The sequence below is a fragment of the Theropithecus gelada genome, chromosome 10, assembly GCF_003255815.1.
Source record: "Theropithecus gelada isolate Dixy chromosome 10, Tgel_1.0, whole genome shotgun sequence".
NCBI lineage: Eukaryota > Metazoa > Chordata > Mammalia > Primates > Cercopithecidae > Theropithecus > Theropithecus gelada.
Genome location: NC_037678.1, coordinates 39867988 through 39879467, shown reverse-complemented (window position 1 = coordinate 39879467; position 11480 = coordinate 39867988).

Below are 11480 nucleotides of genomic sequence, written 5' to 3'. Positions count from 1 at the left end.
CTCCTAACGGAGGCGGCCTTGGTGGGGGACACTTTTCAGCAGGGACTCTTACCCGGAGTGTGTTTGCTGGTGCAGGATGACTGGCTCAGTTTCTGTAATAACCGTTTCCATCAGCACAGAGACAGCTGTTTATATTCTTCAACTTTGTATTATGAAAAACGTCAGACAGAAAAGTTGAGAGACTAGTATCGCATGCACCTGTGTGCACAGAGTCCAGATTCAACAGTTACGAAGGGAAAATTCCGCATTGTCTTTTAAATTTACCAAAGACCAAAACACACCAAGTACTGCAGGAAGAATAACCTGGGTGGAGGAGGGATGGGGCCGGAGAGTGGGGGCACAAGGGTGAAGGGAACGGGGTGGGTGGGACAGAGGTGGGGGATGGAGGGTGAGGTAGCATGGGGTGGAGTGGGGGATGGAAGGTGGGATGGGGCTGGGTGGGACCGGGTGGGGAGATGGAGGGTGGGGTGAGGCAGAGGTTGGGGAATTGATGGGTGGATGGAGGTGGGTGAGGGTAGAGTGGGATGGGTGAGACATGGCAGGGATGGAGCATGGGGTGAGGCAGAGGTGAGGGGATGAAGGGCGGGGTGGGCCGGGGCAGCCCCCAGTGCCCACAGCTGGAGCAGGCGAGGGGCAGGAGGGAGCTGCTACCTGCCCTGTACTGGGCGGGTGGGCCCTGGGGTGCCCCCTGACCTGCTGCTGGCTCTCCTGAAGGAGGGATTTGTTTCCGCCTCCCAAGCCCACAGTCTGGTCTGTGTGTACCTGTGTCTGTTGACAACTCCATGAGTGAACTGTGATACGTCAAGGCTTGGGGGAAGTGTAGGAAATGCTTGTGATTTTCTTTCTCTGTAGAAGTCGAGCAGAGAGAGAGGAGCTCCCCCAGTGTGAGCGCCTGACACCGAGGAGGTCCAGGGCTCGGAGGCCTAAGGCACTCACTCCAAAGACCTGAGAATTAAGGGAACCCGGGGGGCCCTCTTGCCCAGACCTGGAAGAGCAGCAAGTGCTGTAAGGGCCTCTGCACCCCCTGAGGACTCCTGAGCCCCCTGAGGACGATTGCACCCCGTAAGGACCCCCGTGCCCCCCGAGGAGGACTCCTGTGCCCTGTGAGGACCCTTGCACCCCTGGGCCTGGGCGGAGACCCACACACAACCCCACTGATTCCAGGGGAAGAGAAAGGGACCCCGTGGGGCTTGTCAACCATCACAGACCCAGAGACTCTGGGCAGAAGCTTCTGCCTGCCATGCTCAGCCCACGACGGCCCCACCAGGAGAGCCCAGCTATGGCTCCCAGAGGAAGCGGCTTAAAGGGCCTCTTTCCACCGGCCGCCAAGCCCCTCCAGGCTTTGCTGAGGCCCTGAGATAACCAAGCAAAAACCAGCCTCACTTCCCAGGGGCTCAATTACCAGAAACTTCAAGGAAACAAAACCCACCCAAAGACATTTTCCCTAATTACCCCGACAAGTCAGACAAAGGCCGCGTAGAGCCTTTCCCCGAGTTTCCCAGCAAGCACCGCGGCATCTGGGTCCTCATGTGGCCGTCAAGCCTGTGCACCTCCACACGGAGCTCAGGAGCCACCCCCAGGGCTCCTGGAGTCAGCTCCGCCTCTGTCAGCAGGCAGGCCCCAGTGCCCACCGGCATTTCTGGGTTTGCAGGGCACAAAGCCTGACGCTTTGCTCCAGCCCCCAACAAACAGGAGAGGAGCCCATGTGGCTGTGGCGTGGGCAAATGCACAAGCCCCCCAGTCTGCTGGAAGCCCAGATGGCCGAGGAGTGCTCCCCGCCTGGCCAGCTGCCTACACCTCTGGCTTGGACTGTCTGAGGTCCTGAGAGGGAGGCCTAGTCTCCAGCTGCTTAGCCCCAAGAGGAAGGTAGGGCTCACAGGCTGGATGGGTCAGACGCAGCAAGGACAAGAGGCTGCTTGACTCTCACCAGCACCTGCCTGTGTCCCAGGGCTGCAGTGTGTCCAGGAGGGACCAGCAATGCCCATCTGTCTTGCCTTGGCCACTGCCACAGCCAGCTTGACCACCCAGACCTGAGAGATTTGCGCACCAGCGCACTCAACACAGCAGGCCACAGAGCTGCCCAAAAGCCTTAAATCTGCTCCCACCTTTTTATTCTTGATCTCGGCGTAGACGTGCTCTGGAAGATGATCCATTTGGGGCATTGACGCTCCTTCCGCTTGCCACTGTTTTACTGCACTATTTTCAGACGGCTGGTGGATGCTTTATACCTGTAGGCAATGCACTGGAGCTGTGCCTCTTGGCTGGCGACTTCTGACTACTCCCGTGGAGGGAAAGCCTGGGTTCCCCCTCCCACCCGCATTCCCACCCTCATCTTTTCCGTATGTCCCCTTCAAGATCTTGGACATTCGCCTTCTGTTCAATCATACATTTGAGACCTCCTTTTTCGTCTATAGGATGATTCTAACCGGGTGATATGGGTTGGCTGTGTCCCCACCCAAATCTCATCTTGAATGGTAGCTCCCATGATCCTCACGTGTCATGGGAGGGACCCAGGTGGAGGTAATTGAATCATGGCAGCAGTTACCCCAGGTTGCTGTTCTCGCGACAGTGAGTGAGTTCTCACAAGATCTGATGGTTTTCTAAGGGGTTGTCCCCCTTTTGCTCGGCACTTCTCCTTCCCGCCGCCACATGAAGAATGACGGGTTTGCTTCCCCTTCCACCATGGTTGTAAGTTTCCTGAGGCCTCCCCAGCCCTGTGGAACTGTGAGTCAATTAAACCTCTTTCCTTTATAAATTACCCAGTCTCAGTTATATCTTTATTAGCAGTGTGAGAACAGACTAATACACCAGGCCATCCTGATAAACAGCACTTAAGTATTATGACGATTTAAATATCATCTTTTGAGAAGCCAAGTGCTATGTTTATGTACTAGGGCAGGAAATACAATTCCATTCTAAACCCTTCCGAGTAAACCAGACTCCACAGAGTACAAGCTCTCTGTACCCCGTTTGTTTTCACTCTAGACTTTCACCTTTTCTCCACGTCCTTGTGTCCCCCTGGCCTCCTTCTTCCCAGCTGCTGTGCCTCAGGTGCTTCAGGTGCACTGAGCGCCCCAGGTCCTGGCAGATACGTTGTCCTCACACGGGAAGACGTGGGCTGCAATCGAGGTTCTTGGTTCCTTGTGAACTTTGTCTTCGAGCATCCAGTGTCGCTGATCCAAGCAGCTGTCACTCTGGCTCTGAGTCCTGTGGGCACTCAGTTCCTCTCCAGAAGCTCTTGGGCCTTCCCTCTTGACCTCCAGATTCTGAAACGTCACCAGAAGGGGAAGCAACACCCTTTGTCTCAGTCCAGCTCAGTACTCGGGAGCCTGGCTCACGTCTCTCTGTTCCCTTCCGTGTTGTCCTCATGGAGCTGCAGATGACACCCACCAAGTTGGCCCTTGAAACCCCAGCATCTCCCTCCTAACAGTCGACAGCAAACGCATCCAAAGCCCAGGTGCTACAGAACCCGGCTTAAGGGACGTGCTGGGGCAGAGGGACTTACTTCAGAAGGACTTTTCTTGCCTGTGAAAAGAATTGCTCTTTTTACAAAGAGGACATTGGCTGTTTTCTATGTCGACCCAAAGAATAATTTCCCTTTGTTGCCCAAAAAAAGCAGAGCTGGCCTGTAGAAGCTGAATGAATGGGGAAAGTTTCCATCTTTTTAAAAAATAAATTCTGCCCCTTGTGAACCCACAGGAACCCGATTGGAGAGTTGAAACCTCTAGGAACCCAGGCCAGCCTCCGTGGCATTTTGCAAGTGTCATGTCTCCATCCTGAGTGTTTTTAAAGTCGTGATTGTCCCAGGGTTTTGAGGGATCCAAGGAGACGAGAACAGCAGTGTGAAATGATGCATGACACTCGCCACAGATGGCCGTGTCAGAGCCTTATCTGGAAACATGCAAGCAGAGGCTGGCTCCATGGGCAGAGGCGCTGCTGGCGCCAGGCTCCCCATCAGCCTGGGGAGGAAGCTTCATGGCCAACATCAGTGAGACTCCAGCCTCTGGGGTCAAGGGCCCAGCCCGGCCAAGAACCTGAGAAGCCCTGTCCTCGCTGCCGGACGTCATCGCCCCTGAGAGCTGGTCTCTTGCTGTGGGCGGGGTCCCTGGGGTGCCCCCCCAAGCCTGCACCCCAACTCCCCACCACCCTCAGCTATCTGACACCTCCCCTGAAGAAGATGATTCCTGCCAACCCTGCAGAAAACTCCCAGGGGGCCATGGGAAGGGGAGCAAGATGGGCAGGGCTGGCTATTCCCAGGCAGGAGAAAGGAGGGCTGCCCCTCAAACCCACCATTCAGGGAAGGTGAGGGCAGGTGATGGGCCCTGGGGTAGGAAACCCACTACCCAGTACTCCTGAGCCTCAGTTTCCCCATCTGCAATGGCGATAGCAATGGCTCTACTGGGAGGTTTCTCTGATACATAAGTGATGTTGTGTCATGAAGAGCTGGCACAGCACAGGCAGAGAGTGACCAGGAACACGCTCCCACATCCCAACAGCTTGGCCCTTGTTGTCTGGGCTCTGGCTGAGCAGGTCAGGACGAAGGTGTGGCCCCTTGGCTCTCGAAGTCACCATTTGCCAGCTGGACAAAGGTCCTTCCAGCTCAGCCTGGTTTTTTGTTTGTTTTTTTGTTTGTTTGTTTAGACAAGGTCTCACTCATGTTGCCTAAGCTGGAGTGCAGAGGCACAATCACAGCTCGCTGCAGCCTCGACTTCCCAGGGTAGAGCCATCCTCCCTTCTCAGCTTCCTGAGTAACTGGGACTACAAGTGTGTACCACCGCACTCAGGTAATTTTTATTATTATTTTTTGGTAGAGATGGAGGGCTCCCTATGTTGTCCAGGCTGGCCTCAAACTGCTGGACTCAAGCAGTGTTCCCACCTCAGGCTTCCAGAGTGCTGGGATTACTGTCCCTGGCTGAGCTTGGCTCTTGGTGACAATGGGGCGGTGACTGAGGACTCAAAGGGCCACACATCCCATGGCAGGCAGGAAACGTGAGGCTTATCTCCCCCAGCAGATTGGAAAAAGACAGTGAGAAGCAGCTCAGCTGGGCACTCCCCAGCCAATGTAAGCCAACGTAAAAACAGCTTGGGCCAGGCGCGGTGGCTCAAGCCTGTAATCCCAGCACTTCGGGAGGCCGAGGCAGGCGGATCATGAGGTCAGGAGATCGAGACCATCCTGGCTAACACAGTGAAACCCCGTCTCTACTAAAAATACAAAAAAATTAGCCAGGCGCGGTGGCGGGCGCCTGTAGTCCCAGCTACTCGGGAGGCAGAGGCAGGAGAATGGCATGAACCCGGGAAGCGGAGCTTGCAGTGAGCCGAAATCGCGCCACTGAACTCCAGCCTGGGTGACAAAGTGAGATTCTGTCTCAAAAAAAAAAAAAGAAAAAAAAACCAGCTTGAGTGGCAATTGCGTGGCCTTTCCCACTGTGGTGCTTGCACCCACCACCCCTGGAGAAGTGCTGGGCCCTGCCCCAAAGCGTCTGATGCAGCAGAGCTGTATGTTGGGTGTGCTGACCATGTGCATGTGTGCACAAGTGTGTGCATGTATATATGTCATACACATGCATGTGTGTGCACCTGGGTATACGTGTGTGTCCATGTATGTGTGTTGTGTACATGTGTGCACATGTGTGTGTATGTGTTGTACCTGTGTGTACCGGTATGTATGCATATGTATACACACATGTGCACATGTGGGAAGAATACCCATTTCTGACAAGTCTCCGGGTGAGGCTGAGTCTGCCGTTGCAGGGCCCGCATTCTGAGCACCCTGGGTCTGTCAGAACGTAAGCCCTCCTCCTCCTCCTGTCCTATCCCACAGGCCAGAGGATAAGAGGTGTGCATGTGGACGGGGGTTCCAGGACAGCATGGCTTCTTACAGCAGAAACACAGCAGAATCTGTCCATCAAGGCAGGCGTGGTGAAATCAGTTATGCACCCTTACCTAGGAATCCTCTGCGCCCACAAAAGCCATACCTGAAGAGCCAGGGCCCGGGTCTCCCCTGGGCTATCATGGCCTGCCTCTCTCCCTCCCTCTACAGACCCTAAGGAGCACCCAGCAGGGATAGCACCACCCACCCTGCCCCTCACTCATGCAGCTCACACCAGGCAGATGTGACGCTATGGACCTGGGTAGGCACCACGTTTCAAGGCAAATCAAGCAGCTGACCAGGAGGTAATTCAGGCAAAGGAGCAGAATCATCAGATAAAATATAGGATGCCCAGTTTTATTTGCATTTCAGATAATTCAAATTTGATTCAAATTTGAAATTAAAATGTGAATTATTTTATAGTATAAGTATGTCCCGAATATATACATGGATTATATTACATTGTGCTATATTATATCGTATTATTTTATTAGGAAGGTGGTGACCACTGCTAACCAGAAGGTGCCCGTCTCCCAGCCTCATGGGGACACGTGGTTCTTGGTCACGAGAGCTGGGTACGGTGGAAGGGATGTTTAGAAAGCTTTGGTCAAACATATATATATGTGTGTGTATATATACACACATATATATATAATATTTGGGACATACTTATACTACAAAATTATTCAATGTTTATGAAATTCAAATTTACCTGGGCATCCTGTATTTTTATGTTAAATCTGGCAACCCCTGAAAGGAGCCAAAACCCCCCAGGCAGTCGAGAGTGTGGCAGCCAGGCCAGCACGCTGCAGCTCCCTCCCTCTCGGGCCGTGGCCTGGCCCTGCAGGGGACATCGTAGGAACAATAATTGTCCACGTCTAGTGCTGGGGGCATCATGGGCACTGCCCCAGAGCCACGACCAGCCCCCCTTTCGGTCAACATGGTGAGTCTTCAGATGCCCCATGTGAAAAATCATGCTTCTTTTCTAAATGCTGAGAGTGGGCCCCTCGTGGTGGGCAGGTTCCCCGCGAACGGAAACGCCTTCCCTTGGTTCCCTCCAGCAGGGTTCAGACAGGAGCCAAGATCTGGGTCCGAACAGTGGGTAGAAAACGCCCCCTAGAGGTGTGATGTGTTGACTGCAAGCTTGGCGGCTGGGCCTGGGGACACCCTCACCAGGTTGCCTTCAGTCGGGGGTTCCCCCGAAGCCCAACTTCTAATTCACCTGTAACCACAGGCTACTTTGGTCAGAAGGGAAATAACTAGATTGGAACCTTAATAGCATTAATTTCCCCCGAATAGGAAGAAAGCGAAGGGAGGGGACATGAGAGCTGTTAATTAGGTGACGACTTCTCCCACGTGGCTGTGCTGGAAAAGCGCCTCTGTGGAAGACACAGCATCCAGGGCAGGAAGAGGCAGGCTCAGTGGTGCTGGATCAGAAACCCCCCGCTTCGTCTGGCGGCCATGCAGTCCCCAGCACCTCTGAGGCCACTCAGCCCGGGAAAGGGGACGACACAGCTGTGCTCGGCGTCTGGCGGCCATGCAGTCCCCAGCACCTCCCGAGCAAGGCCAGTCAGCCGTCTGGCAGCCATGCAGTCTCCAGCACCTCATGGGCGAGGCTACTCAGCCCGGGGAAGGGGACAACAGAGCTGTGCTCGGTGTCCAGCTGTCTGGATGAAGCCCAGGAGGATGGCCTGTGGTGGAGCAGGAGGACCTGGGGGAACAAAACCCACAGCGGCCACCCAGCTCCAAAGGCTGTGCTCTTTTACGATGTCTGGGATCTCAGGTATGAGTGGCAGAGGGAGCAGTTCACCAGCCATGTCAGCCTCGCTGCAGTGGAATTCCACTTCTGTCCCAGAGACTCAGCCAGAGGGAAGGAAACTGTGACCATGGGGACACGCAAGGGTATGTTTGAGTAAAGTCTTCTAAACCTCCTTTCCATTACACCCAACTCTCATGACCAAGAACCAGGTGTCCCCATGGGGCTGGGAGATGGACACCCTCTGGTTAGCAGTGGTCACCCCTTTCCAGAGATGACATCAGCTCACCAGGCAAGAAACTCCACTTAGTCAGAACCCAGAGCCGATCTGGGGAATGATTCACACTAGCTAGACTTACACAAGACTGATCTATAACCTGGAAGGCTTGTATGTTCGCTAACCATGGGAAAGCCTTTCCAGGGCCTGAGCATTTCCCACCTGGCATCCAAGTCATTTGTTCCTAGGATCAAGATATTTGGGGAGCCACATCCATCTTTTGAAGGAAATTTGAGCAACAGGGATCATAGAGTGAGGATCATTCATTCCATCCCCATGAGTGAGGGAATGGGTCAGTAGGTTGCCATCCACAAATGGCCACTGTCCACCTGCTATGTGTTGGCCTTGCCTGGGAGGTGGGGGACAGTAGTACCACACCAGACCCAGCCCTGGCCCCCTGGAGCCAGCTGATAGCCTGGCAGTGGAGGCACATGTTGAACAAATCATCATCCATGATTCAGAATGACAGGTGTGCAAAGTGTGTCCCACAAAGAACTTGCCGAGTGAGAAACACAGGTGTGTGGCCATAGAGACCAAATGGGGCCCTCACAGCTGGGTGTGCGCAGGAGAGAGACAGGCAAAGGGGTGGGGGCAGGCATTTGCATCCTAGGGGGCTACAGGGTGATTTGCAAGGGGAGCCCAGGTGAGGGTCCACAGGGACTAGAGCAGGCCAGGAAGGGAGGTGGTCAGGGGTTGGCTGGAGCCAGGCTTCTGAGGGTTGATTCCTGGCTCTGCTGTCAACCCAGGCAGTTCCCCACTCTACTCATCTCTGACTCCTCCCCTCAAAGCAGGCATGACAGTGGCACCTGCCTCAGAAAGGAGGGGGCGTGTGGGGAAAGCGGGTATTTCATGACGAATGCCCAGCATAGAGCCCTGGAGACAGTACCCCTGCCCAGGTTCCCACTAGAGCAGGCAGACAGCCCCAGCTGGGATGAGCCAAGCGTGTCTCCATGTGGACCCAGCCCAATCTGGGGCTCAGCACCCTCGGGTCTCCTGGTCCGGGCTCCTGTCTAGCCCTTTTATGCCATCTTTTCTGAATAGGCACAGGTACAGGGGATCCCCGAGGGAGAAGGTGCTCCAGACTGAAGGAGGAGAGTACCTGGCTGGGACGGGGTGGGGAGGCGCAAGGACCCCAGGGTGTCCAGGGAACAGTAAGGAGATGAGTAATGGTGAGGGTCCCGTCTCCTGAGCGTTTCTGTGCTAAGTGGCTGTGGGCTGGGTTTCATTCCTCTTTAGAGCAAGGCTGAGGCCAGGCCCACCTAGGGGCCAGGGTAGAGGACGTACCACGTGACAGCAGTGGCCTAGACCCCTCACGAAGTCTCACTGGGCCATATCTCCACCAGGTCATGGCAGGGACCGGTATCACCAGCGGCTCCCTGCACAGATGGGGACGCTGGGGCCCAGGTCCCAGACAGCCAAGCCAGCTCTTCGACCACTCAGCGGTCCCAGCAGGTGAGGCTGACCACAGTCTGCATGGGCTAAGAGGCTGAGCTCACCAGTGCCAGCTCTGGTTGGTCACCAGGATGCCAGAGCGCGCTGGCACAGGCCCAGGGCACCCTGCAGAGCAACCAAACCTCACGGAGATCCTCAGGGAAGGGGTTGTTGTTGGCCCATTGTACGGAGGAGGACACTAAACCCTCAAGAGGCTCAGGGCCTCGCCCGGTCACACAGCTGGAAGGCGCCAGCGCCAGGAAAGGGAGCCGGAAGCCAGACCCGGAGCCTACACCCTCAGAGGCGAAAATATCTGAGCAGCGGGTGCCTGGCCAATGGCCCGTGGTGGGCGTGGCCGAGAGGGAATGGGGCGGAGAGAAGCCCGTGAGGGCAGGGCGGAGGCGGGGCGGGCGGAGCCGGCGGCCGCGGCAGCCTTGATTGGATGCCGCCTTAAGCTCGAATGGGTTTTGACTGGCGGCCCCGCCCCTGATCCGCCCCCGAGCCGCCCTCCCCAGCGCTTCCCCGCCCGGGCCCAGCCTAGGCCCCGCCCTGGTCACGCCCCCTCTGCACCTCCCGGCCCCGGCCCCGCCCCGCGGTGGGGCTTCCGCAGAGATCCGCGGTTAACGCTTCCCCAGAGCTCGGGCTGGGCGGCCGGGAGTCGGAGGCAGGCGGTCAAGGCCGGCAGGGCCGGACCCCCTCCTTGCCCCTGCTCCCAGGAGGCGCTGGACTCCGGAGGCTGGCGTGAGGCCCTCGATCCCGCGCCCAGACCCGGGCAGTGAGCCCTATGCCTGCAGTAGTTTTGGGATTGCTGGTTTTGTTTTTTCCTTAGCACCTTTATTGAGATCATAGAGTTCACCCGCTTAAAGCGCACGATTCGGTGGGGTTCTGTTGCGAGCAACCGTGGTCATTATCTAATTCCACAGCATTTCACCTCCTTAAAAAGAAGCTGGGCCCTAGCCCGGCGCGGTGGCTCAAGCCTGTAATCCCAGCACTTTGGGAGGCCGAGGAGGGGGGAATCACCTGAGGTCAAGAGTTCGACACCAGCCTGGCCAACATGGTGAAACCGCGTCTCTACTAAAAATACAAAAATTAGCCGGCCGTGGTGAGCGTCTATGGTCCCAGCTTCTCGGGAGTCCGTCAGGAGAATTGCTTGGACCCGAGAGGCAGAGGTTGCAGTGAGCCAAGATCACGCCATTGCACCCCAGCCTGGGCAACAGAGCGAGACTCTGCCTCAGAAACAAAAAAGAAGCCGATCCCCATCCGCAGTGACTCGCGTTTCCCTCCCCCTCCCCCGTCCCCGGCAACTGTGCGTCTACTTTCTATTTCTATGGAGTTGCCAGTTCTGGCTCTTCCTGTGAATGGATTCCCATGCTGCGTATTTTGGTGTCTGAATTCTCTGACTTTCGTCTCAGCCCGCACCCACGCTGCCGCAGTCCGCGCTCGCGGCTTTTAGGCTGAACGCGGCTGCGCCGTGCGGGTGCCCGCGCTCCGTGCGCCCCTAGCCGGTTCAGCCCCGGTTGGGGGCGGCGCTCGCCTTGCGGCTGCGGATCCCAGCCTGAACCTGTGTCTTGTTCCACCGTCGCGGGCGCCCGCCACGGAGCTGCTGCCTCCTAGGGAGACGGTTCCATCGTTGAAGGAACGGCCGTTCTGTCTTTCGCAGCAGCGACTCCCTCTGGCCCCACAGCACGACCGCACTAGGGTCCCGAGCCCCGATCCTCGCAGTACTCGCCACCCCGGCCGCGTGGTTGCGGGGGTCTCGGCGGGGAAGGGGGTCCCCACGCGGGCTGGTTCGCGTTTCGCGTGACCGATGGTGCTCATTGGCCATCTATACATCTTTTTTTTTCTTTTTCCCGAGTCGGAGTTTCTCTCTTGTTGCCCAAGCTGGATTGCAATGGCGCGATCTCGGCTCACTGCAACCTCCGCCTCTCGGGTTCAAGCGATTCTCCTGCCTCAGCCTCTCGAAGTAACTGGGATTACAGGTGTACGCCACCACGGCCGGCTAATTTTTTTGTATTTTTAGTAGAGACGGGATTATGCCATGTTGGCCAGGCTGGTCTCGAACTCCTGACCTCAGATGATCCTCCCGCCTCGGCCTCCCAAAGTCTGGGATTACAGGCATGAGCCACCGCGCCCGGCCCATCTGTACA